The sequence below is a fragment of the Podarcis melisellensis genome, assembly GCF_964234715.1.
Source record: "Podarcis melisellensis genome assembly, chromosome: 2".
Classification (NCBI taxonomy): Eukaryota; Metazoa; Chordata; class Lepidosauria; order Squamata; family Lacertidae; genus Podarcis; species Podarcis melisellensis.
The window spans coordinates 14866910-14881663 of NC_138529.1; the positions used below are offsets into that span (position 1 = coordinate 14866910).

The 14754-nt window shown below is 44.9% G+C and overlaps 1 protein-coding gene and 1 long non-coding RNA gene across 3 annotated transcripts in view; one reads left to right on the plus strand and one right to left on the minus strand.

The window, feature by feature from the left end:
• Positions 1-14754, minus strand: part of RACGAP1 (Rac GTPase activating protein 1) — a 59897-nt gene that overhangs the window by 30548 nt on the left and 14595 nt on the right. The window lies entirely within an intron of this gene.
• On the plus strand, positions 167-10351 carry LOC309363044. The gene is made up of 3 exons (XR_014165189.1): positions 167-261; positions 1680-1842; positions 9710-10351. It is a non-coding gene; the product is annotated as an uncharacterized lncRNA (long non-coding RNA).

A 14754-nucleotide genomic window follows, 5' to 3' on the forward strand; every position in this document is an offset into this window, starting at 1 on the left:
TGACGACACCGCGCGCGCTCCCTGACGCGCCGCGCGTTTGGCCTATCAGCCCGGAGCGGGACGCTCGCGGCGCCGTCTTTCTCAAGGGCAAGGGCTTCTTTCCTCCCGGCCCCGCCCCGCTCCCCTCTATTAAGTGCCCACGCGGCCCAATTAGGTAGGCGGTGTTCTTGTGATAGCCGTCTCACCTCAGGCCAATTCCCACCTTCTGTAGTTCCTATTCCATTCATGCAGGACAAATCAAGCCCATGAGGCGGGAAAAGGGTAGGAGGTTAACATTAAAGGCAAGCGACAAGGAGTCTCTTTCTTGTGGTTCGCATAGCACTGCTTTTCTAGTGGACATTTTTTAAATTCCTCATTGCTGAAAAGGCTGAGTTTTCTCTTCTATTCTGTATTAGAGGAGGGCAGGGACGGCGACCAATCCCCCCACACTCCTAAATTAAAAGAAAAATAGGGTTTCCCAGCTTGGACTCGTGTGCATTTAATAACTGCGGGGGGGGGCGTGGATTAACAATATTATATATATATATACACACACACAGTGCTTTTTTCTGGGGGGATGCAGGGGTACACATACCCCTAAACATTTTGTGAATTTAACTGCCTCATTGAGGAGCAGTATTTCAATATGAGTAGGAAAATGAGAGTACCCCTAAATGTTTTTTAAGAAAAAAAAAAGCTCTCTGTGTGTGTTTCAAAATCCACATTACCTTTAGAGGGCCAGCCAAAATGTCCCCAAATAGTGAGCAAGCTCCAGAACTCTTCATCATACTGGATGTTAATCAAAATGGGGCAGGGTGGTTTAATGTTGAAGCCGCATAAACCCGGTTCACAAGTAATGGTAAGCCAAACATTTACTGTGGACACGGCACTCCTGCTGCACTGCTGTGAGCTAAGCCATTATTATTATTATTATTATTATTATTATTATTATTATTATACTGCCTCTGCGCGGCAGTCTGTACAGTCGCTGTGCAAGCGGCAGCCTGTATGGCCACCACGTGCAAGCGGCAGCCCATACAGACTGCGCATGTCCGGCATTCCGTTCAGACTGCGCCGCCCCGGGTGCCAGTATGGGTTCCTCCGCCACTGGGGAGGAAGACCCAAAGTAGTTGAGCTTTTTTTTTTTGCTTCTTGCTTTTCTTTTAATCAACCAGGGACACCCCGCAATCGACTGGTAGATCGCAATCGACGGGTTGGATATGCCTGCTCTAAAGATCTCAGGGTGGTTCACAAGAAAATAATAATTTTGTTGATCAATGTGGGCTATAAAAAAATAAAAGATGCCCAATTGCCTAACAATTTGAGCAACTTATAGGGATGTGGAATTCTAGTGCAAACTAATAGAAAATAAACTATCCATATATAGATTTTCATTTTCAAAAACAACCCATAATTCTTTTTTAAAAGCAAAATATAGCACATACAAACAAAGCACACATGGTTTGGGCTTAGCATGTCATCTGAAGCTGGGCTCGTGGTTGTACCCAAGGTTTGTTCTTGGGTTTAGGGCTCATGGTTTGTCTGGCAGAGACAATTCACAAGCCGAGGTTTGGATAACACACTTAGCCAGCAGCACAGCAACAGGACTGAGGAAGAGCTTCTCAGTGTGAGTTAAAAAATGACCTATCCAAATAGTGAGATGGTTCTCATTATCCCTTTTGTTTCAATCTTCTCAACAGTGAATCCTCATTTTGTGGCTACTCAGCACCTCATTGGGATGTGTTTGAGTTCCCACCCACCAGCAAGAGTTTTTTGTACTTCTGGAACGTGTGCAGAGGAGGGCAACCAAGATGATCAAGGGTCTGGAAACCAAGCCTTATGAGAAGTGGCTGAAGGAGCTGGGTATGTTTAGCCTGGAAGAAAGCAGACTGAGAGGAGATATTATTTTTATTAGTCCATAGTTCCATGATTTAAAAAGAAAGGAAAGAAAAAAAGATATAAGTTCCTTATCAAGAAAAGAGTGGTTATGACAGCTTTTTCCCACTCCCTGCTGCTCACAGTAATGAGCTAATCATAGTCCTAGAGCTCAGTAATGTTAGTGTCTGTAAAACTGCCTGCTTTAATTTTACCTTTTGTTCTACCCATCTGCTTTCATTCATTTCTTAATCCATTGAAATTTTGAAACGTTTTGCGTAGTTGAAACTGCAGCGCGCAGTACCTCCTAACTACACACACCACCCCACGCAAACCTATGTATAGTCCCAAAATATTCCGGTTAAACATGTCTGGCATTCATTGCAGATATGCTCACAAAACACCAGGTGCATAAAAATAAATAAGGGGGATGTTAACGGCAATAATTGGTGTTTAATAACCAATAGGGCGCTGTGGGTTAAAGCCTCAGCGCCTAGGACTTGCCGATCGAAAGGTCGGCGGTTCGAATCCCTGCGGCGGGGTGTGCTCCCGCTGCTCGGTCCCAGCGCCTGCCAACCTAGCAGTTCGAAAGCACCTCCGGGTGCAAGTAGATAAATAGGGACCGCTTACCAGCGGGAAGGTAAACGGCGTTTCCGTGTGCGGCTCTGGCTCGCCAGAGCAGCGATGTCACGCTGGCCACGTGACCCGGAAGTGTCTCCGGACAGCGCTGGCCCCTGGCCTCTTAAGTGAGATGGGCGCACAACCCCAGAGTCTGTCAAGACTAGCCCGTACGGGCAGGGGTACCTTTACCTTTAGGAGTGGGAAAAGGCTTTGTAGTAGCATAACTGGGGCAAAGATGGAATGAGTACATAGCTGTCAACTTACAGATTTGAAAATAAGGGACCAGCAGCCAAAATAAGGGATTTTGCTGTTGTAAAGAGTTGCATACATTGGTAGGATTCACAGATGCTGTCAATCCAGCATGAGGCGGTTGCGTCTCGGCAGCAGCCGCTGAAGCACCGCCCTTCTGCGTCCCTCCCCATCCCCTCCTCTTCCTCCTCCCTCAGGCCGCCTCCTCAGCTGCCACCACCGCTGCCACCTCCAGGCTCATGGGCAGCGTGGGCGAGAGTCTCCCTCCCCCCCCTCTCGGGCGGGGAAGGGCCAATGGAACTCCTAGCGCCAGGACGACGGTGCCAGCGTGCGCTGTCTCTCGCAGCAAAGGACCCTGAGCCGCTGCTTCCCTCCTAAGCTGGGCGAGCATGAAACTTGGGACATCATCAATAAGGGACAGCAGCGGGACACGACGCTGGGATAAGGGCGTTTCCCGCCAAATAAGGGACAGTTGACAGCTATGAATGAGTATATACCCAAGATTTATAATGGGCACGCCCCCCCCCCCGTGACACATTGCCATTGACAAGCAGTACACGCCAACTGAGAAGAAAAGAGGGGCCTGGAATTTGCATCCAGCCCTTGGGCCTTTTCTTACGAAGGTACTACATGGATAGGGGCAGGGATGCAAACATTCTTTGTCTCGTATAGGAATTATTACAATAATATTATATATTTAGTACAATAATATTATATTACATATGTTTTCAGAGTTGTAGGTAGAAGTCCAGACATAACGGTTGCTTAGGAAAACTTAGTGAGCGCAATAGGCCAAGCGGTTTTGGTAGGGGAAGGAGAGAATCGGAAGCAAATGGCATTGGTAAGCATTTTGTGATAGACCAACAGCACCCTGCAGGGGTTTTGTACCGTAGCCTCTGAGCTGAATTAAGGTGCTTCCAGATGGAGGTTTATTATGGAATTGGTGCTGCTCTTGCACACACGTTTTTGCACCATCTGCAGGGGGCTGTCGTCATCAAAATGGGAGCCTCTACTTTTGACATTAAATCCGGATTTTCTCTTACCCTGGAAAATCCATTAAGTGAACATAATCCTTTATGCATCTGCAGTGGAAACTTGTTAGCACTTTTATTTTATTTTGGGGGGTGAACAGTTTGCCATGTGTGTCATTTGTATGCACACAGTGCAATTTCAGGTGAGAGGAGCCATTTATTCAAAGCCTCAACGCATGCAGAGTACATACTTTGGTACTTTATATGGGTCTTGTGCAAGTCTCTGTATGATAATTTCAGTATCTTAAAAATATAAATCAGTATTGCAAAAGAACTCTGTATTAGTATTAAAAAACAAATGGAAATGGATGTTGCCTCCTCTGCCCCCACCCCCAAAACATAAGTCTCCATTGGGCCTGTTGTGAAACTTCATAACTAAGGACAGCTAAGATTTGCTGACTTTAAATATTATTATTATTATGCTTTATGTAGGATTTTTTTAAGGTTAAATGTCTATAAATACCTATGCAGCTGCTCAGAGTAGGAAGAGGTGTGTGTATATATATATATATATATATATATATATATATATATATATATATAACCATCATAAGATCTCAGGGCATTTCAAATAATAAAATACATGCTAGAAACAAGTACAGTGGTACCTTGGGTTACATACGCTTCAGGTTACATACGTTTCAGGTTACAGACTCCGCTAACGCAGAAATATTACCTCGGGTTAAGAACTTTGCTTCAGGATGAGAACAGAAATCATGCTCCGGCAGCAGCAGGAGGCCCCATTAGCTACAGTGGTGTTTCAGATTAAGAACAGCTTCAGGTTAAGAACGGACCTCCGGAACGAATAAGAAAACCTCTTCCTACTCTGAGCAGGTGCATATATATATATCTCACCATCATAAGATCTCAGGGCATTTCAAATAATAAAATACATGCTAGAAACAAGTACAGTGGTACCTCGGGTTACATACGCTTCAGGTTACATACTCTTCAGGTTACAGACTCCGCTAAACCAGAAATATTACCTCGGGTTAAGAACTTTGCTTCAGGATAAGAACAGAAATCGTGCCCTGGTGGTGCGGCAGCAGCAGGAGGCCCCATTAGCTAAAGTGGTGCTTCAGGTTAAGAACAGTTTCAGGATAAGAGCGGACCTCCAGAACGAATTATGTACTTAACGTGAGGTACCACTGTACTGGATATAATTAAAACAGAACAGCAAAACAATACCCCCCTTTCCACAGACACATTTAAAAGACGTAGAATCTTAATAAGCCCAAGGCCTGGTAGAAGAAGAACATTTTTGCTCGGCACCTAAAAATACATAAAGAAGGCACCAGGTGAACCTCCCTGGGAAGAGCATGCCACAAATGGGGAGCCACTACAGAAAAGGCCCGTTTTCGTGTTGCCACCCTCCAGAGGAGACACACAGAAAAGGGCCTCAGAGGATGAATGCAGAGTTTGGGAAGGTTTATACAGGGAGAGCCAGTCCTTGAGTTAGAATCATAGAATCATAGAGTTGGAAGAGACCACAAGGGCCGAGTCCAACCCCCTGCCAAGCAGGAAACACCATCAGAGCACTCCTGACATATGGTTGTCAAGCCTCTGCTTAAAGACCTCCAAAGAAGGAGACTCCACCACACTCCTTGGCAGCAAATTCCACTGTCAAACAGCTCTTACTGTCAGGAAGTTCTTCCTAATGTTTAGGTGGAATCTTCTTTCTTGTAGTTTGGATCCATTGCTCCGTGTCCGCTTCTCTGGAGCAGCAGAAAACCACCTTTCTCCCTCCTCTATGTGACATCCTTTTATATATTTGAACATGGCTATCATATCACCCCTTAACCTCCTCTTCTCCAGGCTAAACATGCCCAGCTCCCTTAGCCATTCCTCATAAGGCATCGTTTCCAGGCCTTTGACCATTTTGGTTGCCCTCCTCTGGACACGTTCCAGTTTGTCAGTGTCCTTCTTGAACTGTGGTGCCCAGAACTGGACACAGTACTCCAGGTGAGGTCTGACCAGAGCAGAATACAGTGGCACTATTACTTCCCTTGATCTAGATGCTATACTCCTATTGATGCAGCCCAGAATTGCATTGGCTTTTTTAGCTGCCGCGTCATACTGTTGGCTCATGTCTAGTTTGTGGTCAACCAAGACTTCTAGATCCTTTTCACATGTACTGCTCTCAAGCCAGTTATTGCGGTCCTGAGCCTTTTAAGGCATTATGGGTCAAAACCAACACTTTGAATTGGGTCCAGTAGCTAATTAGGTAGTAGAGACTGGGGGAAGGTCTAGAACACACAGCACCGAAACATGTCACAAAGGACTGAGATATGGGTGAGAATCAGTGGTATAGCTATGAAAAACATTAGGTTTAATCTGCATGCACAGAAAAGTCAGATCCAGATGACACATTTGTGAGATAGCACCACCATCTGAAACAACCCTTACTACAGAACAATGAGAAATTCAAATTCTGCAGCAGTACCATTAAAGGAACACGAGCATTCTTGATCCACCCCAAAGTAGCAACTCATGCTTTGCATATGTACAGTGGTACCTCAGGTTAAGTACTTAACAAACAATCTTTATTACGGTCCAGAGACCCAACAAAACATTACAAATCAATACACAGTTCATACAGCCTACCTCCAGGTTAATCAAGCATTTTGTTTAGAATATAGGGCTCATTTGTTCTTGCAACCACCGATAAAAACTTTGCCACTGCCAACGTTCTAGCTTTTGTCCGGTCTTCCAGTACTTAATTCGTTCTGGAGGTCCGTTCTTAACCTGAAACTGTTCTTAACCTGAAGCACCACTTTAACTAATGGGGCCTCCTGCTACCACTGCGCCGCCGGAGCACGATTTCTGTTCTTATCCTGAAGCAAAGTTCTTAACCCGAGGTACTATTTCTGGATTAGTGGAGTCTGTAGCGTATATAACATGAAGTGTATGTAACCCGAGGTACCACTGTATTATACTTCCTTACCTATCACATGTGTATGATCAGGCACATGTAATACGTAAACCGGTGAGAAATTTGCTAATGAGAACCTAGAAATAACTCTGGTCCTGGAGCTGCGGGGCATTGGAACCATTTATTTTGCCCATTGTGTTCAAGGCTAATCATTGCTACTAGAAATTGGACTCTTAAAGCTTATTTCAGCAGTTGCTCTGGTTTCTTGCACGATGCTATAAGGAGAACACCCCAACAAGCATGTCACAAAACAGCAATATAAAAGAAAGCACTGTGGGTTTGCATTAAATCCAAAAAGCCATGTTGTTCCCGAATAGGAAAAAGCCGGAATTGAATACATCCTAGTTCTATTTTAAGTTTCACTACTAGTGCTTTTGCCCTGTAGCCCTCATTGTAGAGCATCTCCAGGTCTGTGTCATGACGTCAGAGATGACAATTGATGGAGATTGGTGTCAAGGCCACTTTTCTCTATTGCATCTTTCTAGCCAAGTACAATCACTGAAGAGTGGGGCGGGGGGCGGGAATTGTATTGTGATAGCAATACAGCTACGCTCTTTGTGAGGCCTTCCAGGGTAAAAACATAGGATGAAGACTGAATGATGGAAAACAAGTTTCCACCATCCTTTCACTGTAGGGAGTTTTTTTTGGGGGGGGGGAGTGATGAGCGGATCAAGTACCGTATTTTTCGCTCTATAAGACGCACTTTTTCCCTCCTAAAAAGTAAGGGGAAATGTGTGTGCGTCTTATGGAGCAAATGCAGGCTGCGCGGCTAAGCCAGAAGCCAGAACAGGGGGAGGGAGTGCTGCGCAGTGCTCCAGCTTGCTGTTCTAGCTTCAGGCTTAGCTGCGCAAACCCTCCGGAGGCTTCGCGGGCTGTCCCAGAAGCCTCCGCAGGGCACGGGGATGAAGATTCCCCGTACCCTGTGGAGGCTTTGCGCAAAGCTAGATCAGCTAGAGGGAGCGCTGCGCAGCGCTCCCTCTAGCTATTCTGGCTTTTGGATAGCCCCTGCGAAGCCTCCATAGGGCAGCGAGACAAAGGCTCCCCGCTGTCCTGCTGAGGCTTCGCGCGGCTCTTGTGGGAAGTGGGGGGAAGGGACAGAGCGCGTGACTCTGTCCCTTCCCCCACCTCCCAGAAAAGCCCCCAAGAGCCACGCTCCCTTTAAAGAGCACGCGGTTCTTGCGGGAGACGGGGGAAGGTACAGAGCGCAGCCTCTTCCGGGCAGGGGGAGCCTTCATCCCACAGCCCGGGAGAGGCTTCAGCGGCTATCCCATAAACCAGGGCAGCAAGAGGCTATCCCAGATCCCTCTTGCTGTTCTGGCTTCTGGGATTCAGATTTTTTTTTTTCTTGTTTCCTCCCCCCCTCCCCAACTAGGTGCGTCTTATCGTCTGGTGCGTCCTATAGAGCGAAAAATACAGTAGGCATTCTTCGCAACAAAGGATTTTCCCAGTTCCACCTTACCTACGTACTCCACAATCCTTGGGTTGCAAGTTTAGGATGGCCAAGTGTCTGCTGTCCACATGAATGTGACCTTCCTGTTGCAACAGGATGTTATTTGGATTGCACCACTGTAGTCAGAGAACAGTGTCTTGCTCCCTTTTCTAGAGAAAACCCCCCCACATTTATGCAGTTTTCCACTATTTTTCTCCAGAGCCTTGAGATATGTTTCGCACTTTTTAACTAAGCTCATATATGCAAGTGTCTTACAGATCTCACAAGAAGCATAGCAGGAAAATAGAAACAGAGCAGTGAGCTTTGAGGGCAGGATTCTAAAATACATGCCGGCGCTTAAATTATGAGTTGGCAGAACAACACTGAGGCGGATTGTGGAGGGTGCTCAAGTGCTCTAGCACGTACAACCCACATGGAGATTGCATCCAGGAGTTAGCATAAAGGAAGACGCTTATTTACGCGCCATACAGGGCTTGGGAGGAGGAGAAGTCACAGCATGAAGCAGGATGTATTTGAACAAGCAATGAAATGTGTTGTAGCAGTCAGTCCTCCATCAGCAGCAGCCTGAAATGTACAGTCTAGGTGTGAGTGCAAGATGTAAGGCTAAAGACATTGTTCAAAACCACAGTTACCTAGCTGAGGGTGCAGTGGGAATCTTAAACTAAGTTAATATTAATCTACAAAGATGAATGTACAAGACAGACAAGCCCCACTGCCAAATGAGGCCCCAGGGCTTGCTCAAACCTTTAATTATTTTTTTAGGAAGTTTATTACTTTTAACTCCACCTTTCTACAGATTCCCAGGGAAGCTAACGAAAAGTTACAATGCCAATAAAAATGAAATCTCGTAAGACTGACAAATACTGGCCTGCATATGATTACTCAAAACTGACAATTACGTGGGTCTTAAGACAGAACCTAAGAAGAACTTGCTGGATGAAGCTAATGGTACATTTGACTGGCATTCTGTTCTCACAGAGACCAACCAGTGTTATGACTCATTTAGGTACAGTATAAGCTAAACAAGCTTATATTAATTAAAAAAAATTAAAGGGGAAAAACTGGATGTACATTTCCAAAATATAAGATAAATAACAAATGAAATAAAACCTACATACAGCAACAGTGTTTTGTGTTGTGTAGGCTCCTATGGTGTAAGTAATGGGCCCCACCTGCTAGCCTGCCCCCTAAAATATCACTGGTTTGCTCATTTCTATATATAGGGTGCCTACATTCTGCATGTGCAGATGGCTTTAGATACCTATTAGGTCCATAAATTACCATATAGCATATATTCAACACAGAAAACAGTGACAATTTGTTGCTGACAAAGGACAGCTGGACATATAAAGGGCACCATTTATGGCCTCATCAAACCTAAATCCGGCCCTGGCCAGGATAGCCCTTTCTTTAGCTCAGCTGATTTGAGTGTGCTACTAATAATGTCAAGGTCGCAGGTTCGATCCCTGTATACGGGACAACTGCATATTCCTGCATTTCAGGGGGTTGGACTAGATGATCCTTGGAGTCCCTTCCAACTATAGAATTCTATGTTTCTCTGCTTCTTATTAGCTGCCTGCAAGTGTTGTCCTCTATGCCACCATCATCCTGTGAAGGAAGAGATCAAGGCATGCCTGATGACACAATCCTGTGAGGGCCTGTACCTCCCGAACCACCCATATTTTGAGAGCCTGCTCTGTACTTACAGGCTGTGTCCCTAGCCCATGATTTAGAAACCTGGATCATGCAGTTTTGAAAGATAGCAACTAGGGAGAACAGTGCTGACCTAATGACTTAATTAAACAAACGAACGCAGCACAAAAATGGAAGCAAGAAAGAATTACCGACGAAAGAAGAATGGCAAATGAAATTAGTGGACTATGCAGAATTAGATAAATTAACAGGAAGGATTCGAAACCTGCGGGATCAGAGATTCTTAGAGGACTGGAGTAAATATTTGAACTATTTGAAAAGCAATTGTAATAAACAGATTACGCTAGTAGGACTGCAAGAAGTTCTGTAAGAAGGATTTTGTGAAATATTGCAGGGAAGACTTTGAAAAGTATTATTAGTTAAGGGCAAATAAAAGTAACAGAGAAATTAAGAAATGCAGAACAAGTGATAAAGAACGGAAAATCTTCAGAGGTTGTTGATGGAAGTCTAAAATATTGTATAAGATAATAAGTTATGTTAAATTATTGTTGGAACTGATATATTAAAAATTCTATCTATCTATCTATATAACAAACGAATGCTTCCATCTATGACTCAAAATAACGATGGCCAATGCAGTTTAAATACGCCTTCCGATTGCCTAGGGCAGAAAGTGGGCAACTATTTCTCTATCATTGGACTGCTGTGTGAGTAATAAACATATTTTAAAAGCCCCTGAAATCTACAGAGTTTTTCTCGTCGTGAAATTTCAGCCCTGGGATCTGGCATTGTTGCGCTGAGTAGGTTCAGAACCACTCCTAACAGCATCTATGCTTTGCAGACGGATTTGATCTTGAGGACTCACAGAGTGAAGAGAGATGTAAAAAAGCTGTTGTTGCTGCTGCTTTAGAGAGAGTTCTGAGCACGCGCACACCCAGTCATGGGTTGAACCCACTTTTAGGAGTAAGTACATATTTAGCAACTCAGGCTGCCTTGACTTCCCCTTTTCTCCCATGCTCCAGGGCGGAAAATATAACTGGCTGTTAGCCTTTTCTTAAAAAAAAAAACGAATCAACAACAACAACTTCACAATCAGACCAAGAAATGTTGGTGCCTAAGGCAGAAAAGCCACATGGTGTCTCCCACCCAAGGCAGAGAATGTAATAATAAACTAAATAATTGACAGCTGGCTGTGCTTGAATGGTACCTCACTATTGCTGTAGCCTCAGGCACCCTGCATCCTCCAGCCTAATGGCAGCGTCCAGCCTTGACATTACTAGTGCAAATACCTCATTAAAATATAACAGCATGCATTTCTTCAAACTTCACGCGTTTCAAAAAAAAGGCTTATTTTTTTAAAAAAAAGATCTCTGAAGCTTCTTCTGTTTAGTACTGCAGTTTAACTCAAATGAATATCTGAGCGCCTTTGCCGTGCGGTTTTCAAATACAGTGGTACCTTGGTTCTCAAACGTAATCCGTTCCGAAAGTCCGTTTTACTATCTAAAGAGCCCTTGATCCATAAAATGAAAGCAATAATCAATGTACTGTACTATAAAATAAATAAGACGGTATTGTAGAGGATAAAAATTAAAATTATTTTTCCCCCTTACCTGCACTGATGATAGTCATTGTTTGTATGGGGGGCTCTTATCCATTTCCACAGTCACACAGTCAATCAGTAGCTGAATTAGGTTCCACACAGTCACAAAAACAAATTAACCAAAAATGCCACAAAAATGCAAAATAAATAGCAAAAACAAAAGCACTAAACTTAATCCGTTCCAGAAGTCCATTTGACTTCTGAAATGTTCAAAAACCAAGGCGCAGTTTCTGACTGATGCAGGCGCCCTGGAAACAATAGCCGACAGCCGAATCGGACGTTTGGCTTCCAAAAAACGTTTGAAAACCGGAACGTTTACTTCCGGATTTTTGGCGTTTGGGAAACAAAGTGTTTGAGTACCAAGGCGTTTGAGAACCAAAGTACCACTGTATCCACCATTTTACTGTATTTTTAAATATATATATATATACACACACACACACACACAGTGGAGAGACGCGGGTGGCACTGTGGGTTAAACCACAGAGCCTAGGACTTGCCAATCAGAAGGTTGGTGACAGGGTGAGCTCCCGTTGTTCGGTCCCTGCTCCTGCCAACCTAGCAGTTCGAAAGCACGTCAAAGTGCAAGTAGATAAATAGGCACCGCTCCGGCGGGAAGGTAAACGGCGTTTCCATGCGCTGCTCTGGTTCACCAGAAGCGGCTTAGTCATGCTCGCCACATGACCCGGAAGCTGTACGCCGGCTCCCTCAGCCAGTAAAGCGAGATGAACGCCGCAACCCCAGAGTCGGTCACGACTGGACCTATTGGTCAGGGGTTCCTTTACCCTTTACCTTATGTACAGTGGTACCTTGGGTTAAGTACTTAATTCGTTCCGGAGGTCTGTTCTTAACCTGAAACTGTTCTTAACCTGAAGCACCACTTTAGCTAATGGGGCCTCCTGCTGCTGCTGCGCCGCCGGAGCACGATTTCTGTTCTTATCCTGAAGCAAAGTTCTTAACCTGAAGCACTATTTCTGGGTTAGCGGAGTCTGTAACCTGAAGCGTATGTAACCTGAAGTGTATGTAACTCAAGGTACCACTGTACTGCTGCTAAATGGCACGCCTTTATATTCTTTGGCTTTAGAGGACTGTTCAAAACATGTGCAAAGAACCTAAGCGTCCCTAATCATTACTTGGACAGAACGAGGAAAATGCCACGTGGAACAAATAGCCCCAGCAAAACTGATTGATTAATCCAGGTTAAAAAGGATTAGAATAGACAGACTGGCAGACATTTAGATTAGGACAGAGTGGATTAGCGCCATGTTGCAGATGGGAGCTGTCAGAGCGACAGGGAGAGAGATATGGATAAAGCCACTTGCGAAAGGTCAGTCAGCCAATCTGTTGGTTAGTCCAAAACTCCACGCTTTTACAGGCATTGCGGGGGTGGGTATTTAGGTAACATTTATGATTTCCCTCCTCTGCGGTATTGGTGCTCCTTGCCAACACTTTAAACCAGAAATAAATATGCAAATACCTCTTTGTAGTTTGTAAAGGAAACAGCTTGATTAGTTTATGGGTTTTTCTTTATGGACACATTCTACGTCTTTGTCTTAAAAGCAACTTTATTGGGAAAAAACTAATTAGAAAGGGACACAGTCAACAACTGAGGCACAGAAGCTCAAAGCTCGGGGGGCTTTTCGAAAGAGGGTGGGGGGGGAGAGAGAAGGAAAATGAGCAAACAGCTGGATAATTTGATGCATTATTTTCCATCACTATATACTGTTATTTTATCCACTCAATAAAACGGCTCCCTGGAAACCCTTTAGAATGTAAATGAAACCATTTATTAAAGAGATGCACTTCAGAAGAAAGATCCTCCTGGGGTTTCCTTTTTCCCTGCCCCACCCCCTTTGATTTGGGTGGGGCGCAATTTTGAATAAATGCCCCATCCAATCCATTCTTGAATCCCAAATCTAGGGCTCCCTCCTCTGTTTAGGGGTTCCCATCAGAGACGTGGAACAGTCTCAGTGAGTACAATGCCAATGAAACAAACACATTCCAAAAAATACTCCAAGAAGGCTCACATAACCGTAAAATGAGGATGTGTTTTAATCTATTAAGTCTGGAGCACAAATTGAAGGACAGACATTGCCAACCATAAAGGGGAGAGCACCGCTTGAATGACTAAGTCAAGTCGTTTGCGTGTCGAGACCCCGCAGCCACCCCCTCGTTGGAAATAACTCACACCAGGACACGGATATTAGGTTGATGTTATTGGGCAAATTTTGGCCACAACTTTATTGAATTACAGAATGTGAGCGGTATTGGCTTAGGCATTGATTGGACCTGAATATATCTGACTCCTGCCCATTGTGCAGGAAGTCCGGTAAGGGTAAGCCACCAGTAGGGGGATCCCTGTCGATGCGAACCAACTCAAGCTCCCCCTGGTGTTCCCATTGGGGTCGTGTCAAGGCACTGGCCCCCAGCTGGGCTTCAGACAAGATCAACACCTCCAGATTCCTTTAATAGAATACCCTTAAGCATGGAGGGGCAGGTGATCGCCACACCTCCCCTCCCTCACACAAGGTCAAACAATGCCTAACCGCAACCCTAGCAAAGTTGTGACGATTGCTACGAGGTAGGCGGAAACCAAGTGGCCAGTGCCAGTTTGCCAAGTGGAAAAATTCCTACCAGGCCTCTCGGACAACCAAGGCAACCAACCGAGGTCCATAGCAAGTCCATTGCCTAACCTGCAAAATAGGGAGGGATTGAGGAAGCGAGCCAAAGTGGAAGTCCTCTGGCTCGCTCCTCAGTTTAAACGGCCCCAGCCACACACCCCCAGACAGCGGATTGGCAGGCTGGGCTCTGATGTGGCCAGGATCCCCCAGGCAACAGGGGACAAAGTCCCCCGCCCCCCGGTGGGGAATGGGTGGCCACGCAGTCCACCACAACTCCTTCCCACTGGGAATTGGAGCGGATTTATGTGCAATTTCCACTGTGGTCAATGGGGCCTCCTCACAGGTAAGCGAGCATAGGATTTAGTTGCCCCAACACAATTGTTTCTTTACCACGACAGAGACCTTGCTTTTCTTCAACCAGCGGGAAACAGAATGAAAATAGAGATTTTAGACAATCACTTATACAGCACTATCCATCAATGCCTTTTCCCGTTATCACGATCCTCTTATAATATTTATTCACATGTAAATCCTGTTCAGTGAAGGCTCTCAGCAGTGATAGCTGAGAATTTCCTACTTGCAGTTTCACTTAGCTTTATTGCTTCTTGAGAAATGTGGGTACGGTAGGTGATTTGTGATTAATAGCCTATTGGTTGTCCCCTGAACAGGCCTGAATATCAGTATCGCTTCCTATTGCGAAGGGGCTTTTAAATATTGATTTCCTCACTTTTTTTGTTTTTATA